At 38.8% G+C, this 20,674-nt stretch overlaps 1 protein-coding gene across 5 annotated transcripts in view; it reads left to right on the top strand.

The window, feature by feature from the left end:
• Positions 1 to 20,674, top strand: part of col27a1b (collagen, type XXVII, alpha 1b) — a 474,822-nt gene that overhangs the window by 291,784 nt on the left and 162,364 nt on the right. The gene's annotated exons all lie outside the window — the stretch shown is intronic.

Here is a 20,674-nt window from a genome sequence, read left to right as displayed (position 1 = left end):
AATAGGAAAGATAGCTATCAATTAGATGGAAATTGGTCCAGTTACTTCTTTAGTAAATGTGCACCCATATACAAGAAGGATACAAGAAGCAAATGACCCCTGGTTTGATGCCAGGATATATAATTGGTTCATGAGTAAAACTCAACAGAAAATGTTACAGCACAGGTTAGTCCCACTAACCTGCACCCAGACCATAGCCCTCCATACCCTTCCCATCCATGTACCTGTCCAAATTCCTCTTAAAAATTAAAATTGAGCCCACATTCACCATTTCATCTGGCAGTTCATTCCACACTCTCACCACTCTTTGTCTGAAGAAGTACCCCAAATGTTCCCTCTAAACCTTTCCCCTTTCACACTTAACCCATGTCCTCTGGTTTGTATCTTTACCCTCAGTGGAAAAAGCATACCTATATTTACTCTGTCTAGACTTCACACAATTTTAAATACCTCTATCGAAACTCCCCTCATTCTTCTACACTCCAGGGGAATAAAGTCCTAACTTAGTTAATCTTTCCCTATAATTCAGTTCCTGAAGTTCAGGAAACATCTTAGTAAATCTTCTCTGCACTCTTTTTGTCTTATTGATAACTTTCCTGTAGTTTAGTGACCAAAACTGCAACAATACTCCAAATTTGGCCTCACATATGTCTTGTACAATTTTACCATAACATCCCAACTCCTATACTTAATACTTTGATATATGGTAAATAAGCCAAAAGCTCTCTTTACAACCCTACCTACCTGTGACACCACCTTCAGGGAATTATGTATCTGTATTCCCAGATCTCTCTGTTCTACTGCACTCCTAAGTGCCTTACTATTTACCGTGTATGTCCTTTCTTGGTTTGTCCTTCCAAAATATAACACTTCATACTTGTCTGCATTAAATTCCTTCTGCCATTTTTAAGCCCATTTTTCCAGCTGGTTCAGATCCCCCTGCAAGCTTTGAAAACCTTCCTTGCTATCCATAACACCTCCAATCTTTGTATCATTTGCAAATTTGCTGATCCAATTTATCACATTATTATCCAGATCCCTGAAGCACACTACTAGTCACAGGCCTCCAGTCTGAGAAGCAACATTTCACCACTACTCTCTGGCTTCTCCCATCCAGCCAATCTCGAATCCAGTTGACTAGTGTCTGAACCTTCCTGACTAACCTCCCATGTTGGACTTTGTCAAAAGCCTTACTAAAGTCCATGGAGACAACATCCATGGTCTTTCCTTCATCAATGTTCTTGGTAACCTCCTAAAAAAAACTCTACAAGTTTGATTAAACGAGACCTAACACACACAAAGCCATACTGATTATCCCTAATCAATCCTTGGCTGTCCAAATACTTGTATACCCAATCCCTAAAACTACCTTCCAATAACTTATCTATTACTGATGTCAGACTCGCCAGCCTATAATTTACAGGTTACTTTTGGAGCCTTTTTTAAACAACAAACATCACGAGCTACCCTCCAATCCAATCCTCTGGCACCAGACCTGTGGCTAAACAATTTTAAATATTTCTGCCAGGGCCCCTACAATTTCTACATTAGCCTTCCTCAAGGTCTGAGGGAATATCTTGTCAGGTCCTAGGGATTTCCCACCCTTATTTCCATGAAAGCACATCCTCCTCTTTAATATGTGTAAGTTCAAGGACCTCACTGCTTGTTTTGCTTACTTACTTAAACTCTGTGCCAGTTTCCTGAGTAAAACACTAATGCAAAAACACCTATTTACAATCTCCTACATCTCTTCTGGCCCCATACAAAGCCGACCACTCTCATCTCCAAGGGGACCAATTTTTTCCCTTTCAATCCTTTTGCTCTTAATATACCTGTAGAAAATTTTAAGATATGTTGCATTTGTTCCATCAATTGCATATTCACTAAAGTTCATAAAACATTTGTGTTAACCTGCTGCCCTTTATTCTTCTAATAAAGTATTTAAAAATGCTAAGATAACTGATGGTTAAGTGTTGTTTATGCTATAGAAATATCAAAGATTATGGCTCTGAGCAAAAAAGGATATGGAGAAAAATACCAGTCCAGACTTCAAAGGTCAATTTGATGTGACATTCAACAGTTCTATCCTAATGAATATGTATCTTAGGAATAAAAAAGGCTATTCACTTTGTCCACTGTATACTATGTCCAGCTTGTTTTTTGTTGTCAGCCACTAGCGAGCATCAGGATTTTTTAATTTTTTTTAAAAATTTAAACATACAGCACAGTAACAGGCCATTTCAGTCCACAAGTCCATGCTGCCCAATTTACACCCAATTAACCTATATCCCCAGTACATTTTGAATGGTGGGAGGAAACCAGAGCCCCCAGGGAAAACCCATGCAGACAGGGGGAGGATCTACAACCTCATTACAGACAGCACGGTATTCAAACCTGGTCCCAATCGCTGATGCTATAAAGCCATTGCGCTTACCGCTACACCAACCATACTGCCAAAATGTGCTTTAAGCATTCTAATTCTCTTGATTAAAAAATAATAATGGTGATATCATACCTTTAGTGGTTTCTCTTGATTGTTGATTTCAGGAAAGGCCGAGGTATAAAATCCAGTGATCATTGGGGGACCAGAGTTGGAGAGGGCAAGCAAATTTAAGTTCTTGGGAGACACTATCTCTATCTCAGACGATCTTTCCTGGAACCAACACACTAATGGCATCATGAATAAAGCACGTCAGCACCTCTCCTTCCTCTGGAGTTAGGGGAGGTTTGGTGGAAATTGTGCTGGCTGGCTGCATCACTGTTTGCATCACTGTTTAGTACGGGAACACAAATACCCCTGAGTGTAAAGCCCTCCAAAAGGTAGTGGATACAGCCCAAGACATCATAGGCAAAACTGTCTCCATCTACAGGGAACATTGCCATTGGAGGGCAACAGCATTCATCAAAGACCCTCACCACCCAGCGCACTCTCTGTTCTGTTTATGCTGCCATCATAAAAGAGATCGAGGTGCCACAATACTCGTACCACCAGGTTCAGGGAGCAACTGCTCCCCCTCCACCATCAGACTCCTCAACAATAAACTCACTCAGAGACTCATTTAAGGACTTTTATTTGTGCACTTTATTGATTTTCTTTTGTTCTCTCTGTATTGCACAGTCAGTTTGTTTACATTTATTATTTGTTTATAGTTCTTTTATTTGTTTATATGCTTACATTGTGTACAGTTTATTTTTGCTCTACCAATTAGTGATAATTCTGCCGCGCTCGCAGGAGAAAGGAATTTCAGGATTGTATGTGATGTCATGTATGTACTCTGACAATAAACCTGAAATCTGATTTACATTCATGATAGGAATCTCATTTATGCATTTTTTGGGTAATAGTTTCTGTCTTGTTTGTAGTGAACTATGATCACATATAGTTAAGTTAGGAATTAAGTTTGTAAAATGGTATATTCCACTGATTTTTTAAAAATGTTCACATTCAGTAAGTTAAAATATTAGCACGTAATTCTCATAAGCAATGATTTTGGAAAAGCATATTCTACAGCAATTCTCACGTAAAAATACTTGTATGACATTTCAATCATCCCAGATAGCCATAGTCCCATGTTTTGTACATTCAACTTTATCCATAGTCTTTTTTTAATTATTCATTTTTTGGAATGTGGGCTTTGCTTGCAAGATCAACATTCATTAATTCTTCTCTAATGCTCTTGAAAAGGTGGTGTTGAGCCAACTTCTTGAATTATTTCAGCCCCTCTAGTGAAAGTACTCTTAAGGAGGGAGTTCCAGAATTTAGACACCAATGTATTTCCAAACCAGGATATTATGCAACTTGGTGTCAAAAATGCAGGAGGTGGTGTTCTTGAAGCTCATATTCATTTTCATAATGTATTTTTAATCTTGTGATGTGCCTTCAGAGTAGCTAAAATGATTAACACCATACATTTTTCAGATAGAATGCACTGCACCCATTCTCTCACTAATTTTTGGTTTTAATATTATCAACTAGATGGTTTCATCGACAACTTACCTTCACAGCAAAACTGACCTCATCCTATCCCCTATTCCATTTGCCCTATCTGTTCTAACTTCTACGCAATCTCTACATCTTAAGATGTTGGAGCTGAATTCAGCCATTTGCTCATCGAGTCTGCTCCACTGATGTATTTTTTCCTCTCAACATCATTCTCCTGCCTTCTTCCCATAACCTTTGATACCCTTACTAATCACAAGACTATCAGCCTCCTTGCTAACTGTACCCATTGACCGCCTCTACTGTCGCCTGTGGGAGCAAATTCCACAGATTCGTGACCTCTGTCTGAAGAAATTTCACCTCTAACACTAACTTGTTTTCTCTCTTGGTTCTAATGAAGTTTCTTGAATGTTGACATTTATTTCTTTTTCTACAGATGCTACTTGATTTAGATCTTTGCATTATTCTCTGTTTTTATTTCAGATTTTTGGCATTAGTAGATTTTCCTTTTAAATTATGGGAAGAAACCTGGAATCCATGTGTTAATTTTCAAAGAGAGATTACTGAAATGTTTTGACTTGGACATAAAATTGCATGCCTCGTTAAGGCTCATGCAACCTGCTCACCAACATAAAAGCCCAAATAGTCATGCACTTTAATCCTTTCAACACCTAGAAAACATTAATAAAGAGAGAATGTGAAATAGTTAACTGTCCAACAGATGTCCTATTTTAAATTTAATTTGAAGGACTGAGTGTTAAACAATAAAATATTAGCCTCTTTGTCTTCCCTCAATCACTTTGATCTGAAACACTGAATTTGTCAGGCCTTGCAGAAAAGTGTATGACCATACTATTTCCAAATTAATTTGCCTTGTTGTGTTCCCCAAAGTCATAAAATGTAAATGGCTTTTGCTGACATTTTAGCTTTGAGTTCATGGGATTTAGCACCTCCGCACTAAATCTGTTCACATAACATTCACAATCCCAATTCACATTCATGAAAACACAAGAAAATGGGAGCAGGACTAGCCCATGACTTTCATTTAGTTCAAGGCAGACCTCATTTCTTCAGCACTCAACTTCCCTTTTTAAAAACAATATACCTACTACTTTAAATGCTTCCAATAACTCTCCAAGGTAAAGAGTTCCAGAGATTCACCACCTTGATTTAGGGAAGAAATTAGTTGGTTTAATTTCAGTGATCAACAGGTTGAATTAAAGAGCAGAGGATAGCAAATAAACATGTGAACTTTAACTTCAAGGCTACAACATTTTAAATGATGGAAGCAAAGCATACTTTATTCATAGGGTGGTTAAAAGTACATACCTTGGACATATTTAGGAAAAATAGGTGCGTGAACATAAAGCTTGTGTAAGAAACTCAACAAGCGAGGTATCTTGGGCTTGAATAAGTTTGCTATGCAGGGAAATATGTCAACAGCCTATGAATGTTAGCCCTGATTCCTCACAGTTTAAGGAAGGAGTGCTTACTTAAAATTTCAGTAGGTCATGTATTCTCCATAATGGGCTACTGGAAAATGTTAATTTCAATATTTTTGCTGCTGTGGTGAAGCCAAGTACAATATACCTCTGATAGTCTGGCAGATTCAGGTTTCAGATTTATTGTCAGAGTACATACATCTCATCACATACAACCCTGAGATTCCTTTTTCCTACAAGCACAGCAAAATTATCATTAATTGATAGTGTAAAAATAAACTCTACACAAAGAACTGTAAACAAATAATGAATGTAAACAAACTGACTGTGCAATACAGAGAGAAAAAAAAATCAATAAGGTGCACAAGAAAGAGTCCTTAAATGAATCTCTGATTGAGTTTGTCGTTGAGGAGCCTAATAGTGGAGGGATAACAGCTGTTCCTGAACTTGGTGGTGTGAGTTTTGTGGCATTTCTACCTCTTTCCTGATGTCAGCAGCGAAAACAGAGCATGTGCTAGATGGTGAGGCTGGTACTCTCCGAAGGCAGCATTCCCTGTAGGGGAGGGCTTTTCCTGTGATGTCCTGGACTGAATCCACTACCTTTTGGAGGGCTTTACACTCAGGGGTATTAGTGTAAAGCTGGTCAGCAAACTTTCCACCACACCTCTGTAGGGTGCCAGGGTTTATGGAGTCATACCAAACCTCTGCAAACTCCTGAGGAAGTAGAGGCGCTGACATGCTTTCTTCATGATGCTATTGGTGTGTTGGGTCCAGGAAAGATCCTCTGAGATAGTGATGCCCAAGAACTTAAATTTTCTCGCCCCCTCTACCTCTGATCCCCCAATGATCACTGGATTGTATACCTCTGCCTTTCCTTTCCTAAAGTCAACAAATCAGCTCCTTAGTTTTGGTGAGATTGAGTGCAAGGTTGTTGGTGATCCACCATTCAGCCAAGTTTTAAATCTCCATCCTGTATGTATATGCAGACTTTGGAAATGCTACACCAACAGATTTATTGGCCAATGGTTGTTACTTTGTATGATGTCTCAACACAAATATAGTTCATATTTTTGGATATTACACAGTAGTATAGTAATGTTTTCAGTGAACCAGGTGAAGTTAAAGGGTGTGTGAGAACTGAGCCACAGTGTGCTTAAAGAGAGTGTGGGGAGTAAAGGGTCTCAGTGAGTTTAAAGGGAACACAGGAAACAGATGCCCAATATACCAAAACAAATGCAGGGAACTGGCATCAGTGAGTTTAGAGGAAGCTTTGCAGACAAGGCCCTGGTGAGGAGAAGGGCGCACAGGACTCAGCACACAGTGAGCAGATGCTGAACCAATCTGTTTTCCAAACAATCGGATGGTGAATTATTGGAATTTTGTTGTCAGTTGGAAGCTCTCCTTTTGGGTTTCTGTCCAATCATTCATCTCTTCAAGAGTGACATCTGTCAGCAGTACAAGCCAGCATGTAGTATCATTATCAATTTTAATTAAATCCCAATATGGCATCTTGTGCTTCAACATCAGCCCAGATGCTAGGATTGGGGATTGTTGTGGAAAGGATGATCAGCAAGTGTGAGAGCTGGAGAGATGATGATAAACCTAGAGAGGCTTCCCTCTGACAGAGGGAAAATAGCCAGTATTGGGACAATGTGGGACCACAAATGACAGGGTTATTGATGAGGTGAGTGTGTATTTGGGAAGTCAGGGTGGGAAGAAAGGATGAAAAGGGAGGATAACGTAGAATGCCAAATAATCATGTTCCATGTCCTTTTGTACTATGTACTCTTAGAATTCTTAGGTCACAGTAGCAGCAGCTGTAGGAAATTCAAACCTGAGCACCAAAACTTGGCAGCAATACTGGAAAAGAATGAATCCCTTGTGGACAGAGTGCAAGACTATTGTTTAAATGAACAGCTGGTTTTGCTCGTGTTCAACATGGATTTAGACGTACACTTAGAATTCAGATAAATGAGACTGCAACTAAACTCTTCAACTGTGTTGCACATTTGTACCACAGTGAAGGCATTTAATTTGAATACTTCTGATAAGAAGTGCAGAAGAATTAATAGTTTTTATTTTACAAGGACAGTGTGAATTAATTTCAATGTAAGGTTAGGCAAAACAATAATTATTAATCAGGATAAGCATATGGTTTTTATTCAGGAGCACTGGCATTTATCTATTTATACATTTATCTATTTATACATTTATCTATTTATACATTTATCTATTAAGTGTAGGATTTCTGTCCATGTGCTGTCAAGCAAAGAAGTCGGAGAAGTACCAAGATTATGCTCTCAGATTCAGAGTACATAATCCATTACTTTGCAGCACCACATTAAATCCATGTTTTGATGGGGAATTGCTCGGGTGTGAGTTCCAATTAATTTCAATGGAAATATTACAATTGGGAAGTGGAAGAGAAAATTAATTTCATTTAATTATCTCACTTTAATATTTAAGTTATCTTTTCCTTTTAAAACAATAATTAAGATATTTATAATTTTTAATTTGTAAGCTTCTCTCTATCAGATGTGTTTATCAGCCATTAAAATCACCACAAACTTTAATAGCAAGCAACATTAAGGGAAGAGCTTTTCCAGCTATCAAAGTTTTCAGGGCACTTTTGAAGGGAAGATCTTTTATGAATTTACCAGAGGCTCTGCCCCTGTCCAGCCCATGCAGCTGAACTCTGAATCAGTAAAATTTGTCCTCAGCATCTGAACTCAGCAAGAACCTGAGGTGGTGATTTGTTGTGTGAGGGAGGGTGTCAGCAAGATCTGGTCTAATCAATTCTTTGGCATTCCATTTCATTGTGGCAAAAATATTCATGAGTTTACTGACAGCAAAACAAGAGATAGAGGAAACTGTTTCTTTGAGACAAGCTTCACTTGAATGGCAAATCAAACAATTAGGGCAATAAATAAGGCTCAAAACGAATAGTGGGGGGAGGGGAAAGTTCTTATCAAGGGAAGTTTGGAAAGTCAAACCGATAGGGCAAGGTAGCACCACTGAGCAGCAAAATCCAAAACTAAACCAGTGTCCATCAGGATGGGACAGACAAGAATATTCTGCCAATTAGATCCAGAGTAAGCTAAAAAATGGTTGAAGGCTCTTTATCTGAATAAACAATTTTGTGTCAGGGTAGATTATTGTATGTCTCAAATAGAAATAAATTAGTACTGTAAAATCCCTGTTATCTGGAATCCAAGCAACCAGCAAAACAATTGTGAAAAATAAATTTGGTCAAAATACAGAAGTTTGATATTAGTGCCACTAGTGGGCAATCGCACAAACACACAGTCGGAAGCAACTGGAAAATTCACTTGCCCGGCATCTACCAATCCCCATAGGTGCCGGATGCTGGGAGTTTGACTGTTCAATCTAATAAATACTACAGATAAATGTATACAAAGTAACCTTGGGAGAGAACTAAATATTCCAGGATATTGGACTTTTAGAAGAGATAGTCAAAATGGGAATGAGGGAATGGTAGATCCGATAACACAGAATCTGAGAAAAGCAGAAAAGAAAGGCTTATAAATTGGAAAGTCAAACAGTCATGGTAGTTTTGGCTGACAAATGAGAAGCAGTCAGGGCAGAAAATATTGAATGCAGTTTACCGTACACCAGCAAAAAAAAATGCAGGACATAGTATTAAGTGCATATGCTGCAAGAGTAATACACAATGATCATAGGGAACATTAATCTACATATAGACTGGCCAAACCAAATTAGCGGTAATCATATCGGAGATAAACTCATGGTTACCTATAACAGTTTGAACCAGCATGCATTTAGATCCAATTTTATGCAGTGTGTAAGATTAATTAATACAACACTAATTGGGTATCTTTAAGGATATAAAGATGATTCTAAGTTAGAAGTTTATTTAAAGATTGAATGGGATTTGGTTCAATCCGAAACTGGGGTCTTAAATTTAAACCCAGCAGTATAAAATGTCTGTGAGACATAGTAAAGGGAAGAACCTACATTAAGAGATATAACTGTAAACAAGCAATGGTTAAAAAATAATTAGTTGAAACAAATACATGTCCTTTTAAAGCCCAAAACCCCAAAGGAAAAGTTGTCCAGAAAAGACAATCAGGAAGATAAGGATGTCTTTTTAATGTTGCCAAATGGAATAAACTTGAAGTTCAGGAAAATTTTAAGAGTTCAGCCAAGCGGAGGGCAGGTGTGGTGGGGGCAGGAATTAAAAATTAGGGAAAACCAAATGAGAGAAATGTTTTGAAGAATTAAAACAGTGCAAAAGCTTTTGTAGCTGTGTAATGACAGATTAAGACAGAAAACATGATAGTGGAAATATAGAAATAACTGAGAAATTATCCGGAAGAAAATAGGAAACAACGATTTTAAGGTCACTTTTGTTGTCACGTGTACTGAGGTAAATGTGAGAAGGTTCATTTTGGATGTGATCAAACTCGTCATGGTGCAGCAATAAAAACCCAGTACAGAGTTAAAGACTTACAAAGATATATTGGTTAGAACAGAGCAACATTATTTTATTGATATGAGGTTCATTCAGGAGTCTGATAACAGCTGGAAAGAAACTGTCCTTGAATCTGATGGTATAAAATCTCACTTGTGAATCATTCTTCCCAATGAGAGGAAGAAAAGAGAGTGTGCTGGAGATAGGATGAGTTTCATATGGTCATGGGAAGAGCAGTTCCCAAACCATGCTGTGATGTATCCTGACAGGATAATTTTGATGTTGTTGAGGAATGCAGGTGTCATACTGAATTTCCTCAAACATCTGAGGAAGTAGATTCTCTGAAGCACTTTCTTAGCCACAGCATCAACAAGGTTGGATCAGGACAGCTGTTGGACGTTTATACCTAAGAACTTTAAGCTGTCTACCATCCCCCCCAGTGCCATTGATGTGGACAGGGGAATGAGCTCCATCCCTCTTCTAGAAGATTGTAACCGGCTTCTTCATCTTGCATACATTGAGAGAGCAATTACTGTTCTGGCATCTTTGACCCCACAGTTGGAGCTGGAGCAGTACTTGGCCATACAGTCATGGGTGTACATGGAGATTAGCAGGGGACTGAGTATTCAACGTTGCCAGGTACTAGTCCTGAGAGTGATCATGGAAAAGGAGTTATCACCAATACTTGCTGATTGCATTCTGCAAGGAAGAAAATTTGTGGATTGAGTTGCTGAGACCAAAGTTATGGAGTTTGAGGATGAGTTTATTTGGGACAATGGTGTTGAGAGTGAAGCTGTAGTTTATGAAAAGTATTCTGACATCAGTATCCTTGTTATCTGGATGTTCCAGGATTGAGTGTAAGGTCAGGGAGATGACATCTGCTAAAGACCTGTTGCTGCAGTAGGCAAATTGAAGTCATTCAAGGCTGGCTGGAGTTAATGTGAGCTATTACCAGTCTCTCCAAGCCCTATCTTGATGATGGATGTCAGAGCCATCAGCCAATAGTAATTTAAGCCCATTATATTCTTCAACCCCGGAATTGCAGTCACCTTCTTAGAATTGGGGAATACTTCTGCCTGCAATAGGGAAAGGCTAGGGATTAATGCTCCCATCAGCTGGTCTGTGCAGGTTCATAGGGACTCTCTCTGAGCCAGTCACTTTCTCTAGGTCTACAGTGGTGCAGGTACAGCTGAGGTTATTGTGGTATGTGCTGCTGGCTCACTGGCCTCCTGATCGAAGCGAGTGCAAAATGCATTAAGCTCATCAGGGAGGATGTGCCTCTGCTTGCTCTTCTACCTACTTTCTCTTTGTAGGTATCATGACATCCTACCAGAATTGCTAGTTATCCCTGAGTTTCACTTGAGACTGGTTTAAAGAGAATGAGGGCCTGGAAGAAATTAACATTGGTGAAAAAAAATGTTGAGAGTAAATCCTAAAGGCTGAGAAATGATCTCACAGAGGAGTTTAACAGCAAATGCTTATAGATCTTATGTTCTTGTACTCTTTTGATTATTATGGTGTTCAAAATTCTTTTCCTTTGACAACTTAGTTGGACTTAGCCTGAGGTTTCTTTGTTTTTGGGACTGAAGCCTTTATTTATATTGACAAGTTGTTGTTGTCTGCATCCAGTGGCAAAGAATCTTTCAAAATCAACCAGCTATGGTAGAAGTTTCTGGTTTGCCTGAGTGACAGTTACTCTTGTCATGCTTTATAGTACAAAGTGCGTATCACTGTCTGAGTTTGCAGACAAATTTTCCCATGGTTTTTCTACATGCCTAAATCAGACACATTGTGTCCTGGTTTTATGTTTTCACACCTTCTGTCCTTTGTATGAAATACAATAGAAAAAAAAAGCTTGATTCCACACATCAGAAATCACACTCAAGTTTCCAGTTTCATAATCTGAATTGTTCTTGTAACAAGTGAAATAAGGATTGGCATTTGACTGCAAAATCACTTAGGGGAAATTACCTATTTGGAGAAAATTGCCATTAAGTTGCTGAGTTTAAGTGAAGATGTGAGATGTCAAAATTCCACATTAACTTACCACCTTTTATTATTTGAATTACTTCTGAGAAGATAAAGTCACTTAGTGTTACAGCTATGATATCTTACCATATTGATCTCTCAGAAATTTGAAGACTGAGTGTAACCAGTGAACATTACTAATAACTTGCAGAGCTGCTACCATAATTTAAAATATTGTAATAGAATTCTTCCAAAATGAAATCTTGTGTATCAATTGTTCAAAATCCTGCACACTTATAATAAAGTAAAATAAAGTTTTCCTTCAATAGTTTCACCATTAACCCATGAAGTGTTGTATTCTGTACCTATTGTTAAGGAATACAAGATGGATTTAAGATGAAATGTATTTAAAGCAATACATCATTCCATTTTCTCTCCTAACTTCCACTGGACATTCATCCTGAATTATTAATAGTAGAAAGCGAGATCACATTCACAATTCTCCAGCAAGCAGTATGTGTATGTATGGTCTGAATAGGGAAAAAACATAAAATCAGACTGTAATATCACTTGCAGTTAAAAAAAAATAGACTGGCAGAGTTCGAAGTTTACAATGAGAGATAATGAAATTGGAGATGAATTAAACTCTGTTGCGTATGCCATCATGGGAGATAACACAAAACAATTACTTGCCAGAAATACTAGAGAATCTCAGCTCTAACAAGAACAAAGAACAGTGGGAAAGAAGTATTTGTATTTGGGATACCAGCAAATCCCAATTATCTGATGAACTGTTCTTCCTACTCAAAAGTGTCTGCTTTTCGAGAAACTTGGGAAAAACAGATCTCAGTTTTATTACATTTATCACACCAACAAGTTTGCAAACAATCCATTCACTTAATAACAAACCTTTTTGTTTATCACTTTTTAGTATTGTACAGTTGGATAAGTATCTCTGAGACTAAAAGCATAACTTTGATTTTAAGGGTAATCTGTATTCATCACATTCTTAAGTACTAATTATTTATTTTGATGTTTCTTGTTGTAAAGAGATACACTTATGGAATATGGTCATGTATTATAAGAATGTAAATTACAGGCCGGTGAGCCTGATATCAGTAGTAAGTAAATTATTGGAGGGTGTTCTGAGAGATTGGATCTACAAGTATTTGGACAGCCAAAGGCTGATTAAGGATAATCAGCATGGCTTTGTGAGTGGTAGGTAGTATTTAAAGAATGTTATAGAGTTTTTCGAGGTAGTAACCAAGAAAGTAGATGAAGGAAAGGCTGTGGATGTTTAACAAGGTCCCATTTGGGAAGTTAGTTCAGAAGGTTCAGACACAAGTATCCATGGAGAGATTGTAAACTGGATTCAAAATTGGCGAAATGGGAGAAGACAGAGTGGGAGTGAATGATTGCTTCTCAGACTGGAGGCCTGTGTTTAGCGGTCTGGCTCAGGGGTCGGTGCTGGGAACATTGTTGTTTGTTTTTATATCAATGATCTGGATGATAATATGGTAAATTGAATCAGGAAGTTTGTTGATGACACTAAGATTGGTAGCCTAGCAAATAGCGAGGAAGGCTTTTAAAGCTTGCAGAAGGATTTGGACCAACTGGAAAAATGAGACAGAAAATGGTAGATGGAATTTAATGCAGATAAATGTGAGGTGTTGTATTTTGGAAGGACAAACCAAGGTAAGGCATACATAGTAAATGATAGGGCACTGAGGAGTGTGGAGGAACAATGGGATCTTGGAATTCAGATGCATAATTCCCTGAAAGTGGCGTCACATGTAGACAGGGGTGTTAAAAAAAATGTTTGGCATCTTAGCCTTCATAAATCAAAATATTGAGTCCAGGAGTTGGGATGTAATGGTGAGGTTGTATAAGACATTGGTGAGACCAAATTTAGAAACATAGAAACATAGAAGATAGGAGCAGGAGTAGGTCATTCGACCCATCGAGCCTGCTCCGCCATTCAACGAGATCATAGTTGATCTTAAAGTTCAGTACCCTGTCCCCGCCTTCTCTCTGTAACCTTTAATACCCTTATACTGAAGAAATATATCTAATTCCATCTTAAATATATTTAATGAACCTGACTCTTCTGCTCCCTGTGGCAATGAATTCCACAGATTCACCACCCTCTGGGTAAAGAAATTCCTCCTCATCTCGGTCCTAAATGGTTTGCCTATTATCCTCAAACCATGGCCCCGGGTTCTGGATTTTCCCATCATTGGAAACATCCCATCTGCATCCACTCTGTCCAGTCCTGCCAGAATTTTATATGTCTCTATGAGATCCCCTCTCAATCTTCTAAACTCCAGGGAGTACAATCCCAATTTGTGCAATCTTTCCTCATAAGTCATTCCTGCCATTCCTGCCTGGTTTATCGCCTCTGCACTCCCTCCATTGCAAGAACATCTTTCCTTAGATAAGGTGACCAAAACTGCACACAATACTCCAGGTGTGGTCTCACCAAGGCCCTGTACAGCTGCAGTAAGGTATCCTTGTTCCTATACTCAAACCCTCTTGATATGAAGGCCGACATACCATTTGCCTTTTTAACCGCCTGCTGTACCTGCATGCTCGCCTTCAGAGACTGGTGTACAAGTACCCCTAGGTCTCTCTGCACTTCCCCATCTCTTAATCTATTGCCATTCAAATAGTAATCTGCCCTCCGGTTTGTATTACCAAAGTGGATAACCTCACATTTATCCACATTGCCATGTATCTGCCCTCTCCTTCAATTTATCCAAATCACACTGGAGCTTCCTGGCCCCCTCTTCCGTGCACACAACCCCTCCTAGCTTAGTGTCATCTGCAAATTTGGAGATATTACATCCATTCCCCTCATCCAGATCATTAATGTAAATTGTGAACAGCTGGGGTCCCAGTACAGATCCCTGTGGCACCCCACTGGTCACCGCCTGCCACTCAGAAAACGAGCCATTTATCCCAACTCTGTCATCTACCTGCCAGCCAGTTCTCAATCCACATCAATACTTTGCCCCCCAATCCCATGAGCCTTGATTTTGGAAGCCAGTCGTTTATGCGGGACCTTATCGAAGGCCTTTTGGAAGTCCAGGTACACCACATCCACTGGCTCTCCCCCATCTATTTTACCTGTCACCATCTCAAAGAATTCCAATAGATTTGTCAAGCACGATTTACCTTTTGTAAATCCATGTTGACTCTGTCCGATCCCTTCTCTGCTAGTCATATGCTCCGCTATTACATCCTTAATAATGGATTCCATCATTTTGCCCACTACTGATGTAAGGCTCACCGGCCTATAATTCCCCGCTTTTTCTCTACCCCCCTTTTTAAATAGTGGGGTAACATTAGCTACCCTCCAATCCATGGGTACTGATCCTGAGTCTATCGAGTTCTGGAAAATAATTCTTAAAGCATCTGCTATCTGAATGGCCACTTCCTTAAGTACCCTAGGATGTAGATTATCAGGCCCTTGGGATTTATCTGCCTTCAATCCCATCAATTTCCCCAAGACCATGTCCTTAGAGATACTGATTTCTTTCAGTTCCTCCCTTGCATTAGTCTCTATGTTTCCCAACATCCTTGGGAGGTTATTTGTATCCTCTCTTGTAAAAACAGAACTAAAGTAAGAATTTAATTGGTCTGCCATTTCCTTATTCCCCATTATACCCCTGATTCCGACTGCAAGGGACCTACTCTGGATTTCACCAATCTTTTCCTCTTGACATATTTATAAAAGCTTTTGCAGTCGGTTTTTATATTTGCCGCAAGCTTACTTTCGTAATTTATTTTTGCTCTCTTGATTGATCCCTTTGTCCTCCTTTGGTGCATCTTGAACTGCTCCCAGTCTTCGGTTGTGGTATTTTTTTTGGCCAATTGATATGCTCTCTCTTTGGACCTAATGCTGTCTCTAATTTCCCTTGTTATCCACGGTTGAGTCACCTTTTTTGGTTTATTTTTATACCAAACCGGTATAAACGATTTTTGCAATTCCTCCATTAGATCTGTGAATGTTTTCCATTGTCTATCCACAGTCAACTCCCCCATAAACACCACCCAATCAATCTTACTCAAAACCCGTCTCATACCTTCATAATTCCCTTTATTTAAATTCAGGACCTTAGTCTCGGTTTTAATTTCATCGCTCTCCATGTCGAGTGAGAATTCGATCATATTGTGATCGCTCCTACCCAAAGGGCCTCGTACAACAAGATTGTTGATTAGCCCCTTATCATTGCATAATACCCAATCTAAAATGGCCTGCTCCCGAGTTGGTTCCTCGACATATTGGTTTAGATAACTGTCCCGTAAACATTCAAGGAATTCTTCCTCCTCAGTATTTTTACTAATTTGGCTAGTCCAATCTATATGCAAATTAAAATCTCCCATGATGACAGCTGTTCCCTTATTGCACGCTTTTCTAATTTCTCTTTTAATGCCTTCCCTCACCTCTACACTACTATTTGGAGGCCTATATACCACCTCCACTAATGTTTTCCGCCCCTTGCTATTCCTCAGTTCTACCCATATAGATTCCGCATCTTCCGAGTTGATATCCTTTCTGTCAATCGTGTCGGTCCCTTCTACACCATCAATACTACCCCACCCCCTTTTCTTTCTTGCCGATCCCTCCTAAATATCGTATACCCTGGGATGTTAAGTTCCCAGGCTTGCCCACCCTGCAGCCATGTTTCTGTAATCCCAATCAAATCATATTTGTTTATCTCAATTTCCACAGCTAATTCATCTACCTTGTTCTGAATGATTCTTGCATTAAGATATAAAGCCTTCAGATTTGCTTTTTTCACCCTCCTTGCTCTTTCTGATTTTTTACTTTCGCTGCCTAACCTAACTTTTCCTGTTTTATCTTTTCTGTCCTTTGCCCTATCATACAGGTTCCCACCCCCCTGCCAAATTAGTTTAAACCACACCCGACGGCTGTACCAAACCTAGCTGCCAATATATTGACCCCTTTTGTGTTTAGGTGTAGCCCATCCTTCTTGTAGAGGTCATGCCTTCCCCAAAAGAGATCCCAATGATCCAAGAAGCCAAAACCCTGTCCTTTACACCAGCCCCTCAGCCACACATTCATTTTTCTTAACCTTCCATTTTTGTCCTCAGTTGCATTTGGCACAGGTAGCAAACCAAAGATCACCACCCTGGGTGTCCTATTTCTTAGTTTCTGTCCTAGCTCTCTATAATCCTTTTTCAGTACTTCCTCCTTCTTTTTATCTATGTCATTGGTACCCACATGTACCAAGACATCAGGCTGTTCGCCTTCCCCTTTTAGAATACCCTGGACCTGATTTGAGATATCCCGCACCCTTGCACCAGGGAGGCAGCACACCATGCGGGCATACCTATCTGGCTCACAGAATCTCCTGTCTGTATTTCTGACAATGGAGTCCCCAATGATCACTGCATTCCTCTTTACCTTTTGGTCCACCATGCCAGGCTCAGTGCCAGCAACCTGGTCACTGCTGCCAGCTTCTGTCAGGTCATCTCCCTCAACAGCATCCAACAAAATATACCTGTTACTGAGGGGGATATTCACAGGTGTGCTCTCCATTTTCCTGGTATTTTTCTTCCCTCCCCTGACAGTTACCCACTTACCTGACACATCTGGTCTTGAGGTAACTATGTCCCTGAAAGTTGAATCTATCAACTCCTCACTCTCCCTTACTGTGTGCAGTTTTGGTCCCCAAACTAGGAAGGATATCAGTAAGATTGAAAAAGTGCAGAGAAGATTTACTAGGATATTGCTGGGTCTTCAGGAGTTGAGTTACAGGGCAAGATTAAACAGGTTAGGACTTTATTACTTGGAGTGTAGAAGAATGAGGGGAGATTTGATAGATGTTTACAAAATTATGAAGGGAATAGACAGAGTAAATGCGAGTAGGCTCTTTTCACTTAGATTAGGAGAACAAAGTATGAGAGGACATGGCTTTAGGCTGAATGGGGAAAGGTTTAGGGGGAACATAAGGGGAAATTTCTTCACTCAGAGAGTGGCGGGACTTTGGAACGAGCTGCCATCTGATGTGATAAATGCGGGCTCACTCTTAAGTTTTAAAAATAAATTGGATAGAGACATGGATGGGAGTAGTCTGGAGGATTATGGAATGGGTGCAGGTCAGTGGGACTAGCGGAACGATGGTTTGATGCAGACTAGAAGAGCCTAATGGCCTCTTTTCTGAGTTGTAGATTTCTATGGTTCTGATATGGTTCTCAGAATGATTTATTGGAACTGTTGATCTCAGCATAAAATCATCTCATCAGATTTTATTGGTATCTTTGCCACTGTTCCAGACAATGACTTTAGGACTGAAATTCCAATGATCCAAGAAGCCAAAACCCTGTGCTAATTGACCACAGGTGTGGCAAAATGCATGCCTACACTAACTAGTTAGAAGCTGGAAATCCCATCTCAAAAACCAGAGGAGGGTAATCTTCATGGTCAGGTTTTGCCACCAGTCTCTAGAAATTTCACTCTGGCTCACATTGAAATTTCATTCAGAAGGATGAATCAACATCATCTCATCAAAACAGAAGCAAGGATGGCTGACAACATTTGGTAAAGTTTGTCCTTTTCCATTCTGCTCACAGGAGAATTTTCTGGAGGAGATACTCATTCCCTTTTCTAGATTAATCTGCTTTTGGTAAACACTTGGTGGTTTATTTTCAAGACAGTACAGTAAACTGCATTTTAGTTCTTTTTAACTTTACTTGTAAGTTAATTACCATTCTCAAAATATTTAAGACCTAAAATTGTCAGGATGTTTCATAGTATTTGAGACCTAAAATTAATCTTCAAATACAATTTGCTCTGAATGATGATGGTAGTTAAATAAATATTAATTCTAAACTCAAAAATCAAAAGCCCCTTGAGGGGCTTCCAATTATTTTGTGCATCTGAATGCAGTTCCAAGAGAAATAAAGTATTGAAATGCCTCAAGTTCATTATAGTAGTATTAACAGTTGAACTCCTAACAAGTTTGTTTCACATTTTCCTATAATTGGATTTATATGAAAACAAGTGGCAGAGAGATGTCAAGGAATAAAATTTCCTGTGTTGGCTATAACAAGACATAAATATAAACAACAAAGGCACATTTATAGCATTGACTTAAGTAGTGAAGAAAACTTCTCTCCACAATGGTAGCATATGCATCCAGTCATTTCAAGCTACATATTTCAAAAATGGTCACATCACTGTTCCATGATACAAGTCTTGGATGCATCAGAAATCATTGCTAGTCCTAAACATTTAGATCATCTGGATTTTAATTAGATGCCTTCCCAGATCTTTGCAGAATTGACCAAGTACACAGGATTAGGAATTCAGAAAAATCTCCTGTAGAAGTTAAAGTTTATCTAAGACATGAACAACAACAAATGCTTTGTATCTGTTCCTGGCTCATCAACAGACTGCATTCCAGCCTGATTGCTATTCTGTACTTCTATTTGCTTGGCACATTTTTGGGGACAATTTTTAAATATTTACATTGCCACAATTTTGTCAAATCCTATTTGTAAACTGCAGTTCCTGTCACTATATTTACTTAATTATCTGCTTTCATCAGGAAAGCCATCTAACTATGTTAAATGAAGTCAATATTTGAAAAGTCTGAAATTTATTTGAACTAACTAACCAGGTACAGTGAAAACCCCTGGTATCTGGCACCTATGGAGATTGATATACGCCAGTTAATTGAATTTGCCGGTTGTTTGAGATTGCATGTTGCGTGATTGGTGAACTAACCACAAGAGAGCACTAATTTTAAACTTGCATTTTTTTTAACCTATTTATTTTTCGCGATTTTTTTTACTGTTTGCTTGAGGATGCCAGTTGCTTGAATTCCAGATAATGGGGATTTTACTGCTGTTGTCTTGAGAATATGCAGATTGTAAAAAAAATATCAAGATTATCGGTAGCAAAACTGAACACTTATTTTTGAAAAGATAAGGCATGGGTATATTTCTCTGTGCATCCAAAAATTAACATGTAATAATTCACTAAATCAGAGCAAATGGCAATAAAAAATAAATCCACATCAGATTGAATTTATCTGGGAGCAATTGGAACAGCAATTTGAATAATGTCGACAGGCCAGCAGCAACTGCTTGGATTAAGGTGGTCAAGTTGCTGCTTGGATAAGTTCAACTGATATTTCCACCAAAAGACAGCAATTACTTTTCCCATCTGTGAGAAAGAGAATAGAATTTTCTGTACCTATTTGATCAAATATAACCATGCAAAATACTGATGCCTATAAATATGCCCTCTTTATGAAAGGGAACACAGACAAATTGAAGAGGAACAACTCATTTAAAAAAAAGTTCATTCATGCACTTTTGTTTCTCAAGATTTGAACCATTCTGCCTCTAAATAGTATGTTTTTTAGGTATGTTTTAGAACACAGAATTATACAGCACAGAAACATGCTGACCAAGGTGCCATCCTGAGCTGATCTTACTTGACTATATTTGGCCTATATCCCTCTAAATGAACCATTCTCAACCTTTTTTTAAAGCTATGGCCTGTGAAGCAGTCAAGTTTAGTTGGTTACTTCCATACTTCTCTCCTACCAACTGCATAAATTACATAAAATAAATAAAAAATATTTTATATCGGTCCATGCTCTCCCCTCCAACCACCCCAACATATTGAGGCCCCCAGGGAGGCTGTAGGGTTCCTGTTGAGAATGGATACTCCAAGCCTTTCCTATCCATGAACCTGTCCAAATGCCTTTTAAATGTTCTAATTGTACCCACCTCTACAACTTCCTTTGCACTTTCTATGGATCAACCATTCTCTGCGTGAAAAAAAAAACTATCCTTAGGTTACTTTTAAATCCTTCCTCTCTCAGTTTAAAT

Source organism: Narcine bancroftii, chromosome 1 (assembly GCF_036971445.1).
Source record: "Narcine bancroftii isolate sNarBan1 chromosome 1, sNarBan1.hap1, whole genome shotgun sequence".
Lineage (NCBI taxonomy): Eukaryota > Metazoa > Chordata > Chondrichthyes > Torpediniformes > Narcinidae > Narcine > Narcine bancroftii.
The sequence above is the reverse complement of the archived record's forward strand: the minus strand, read 5'-3'. Positions and strand labels throughout refer to the sequence as shown.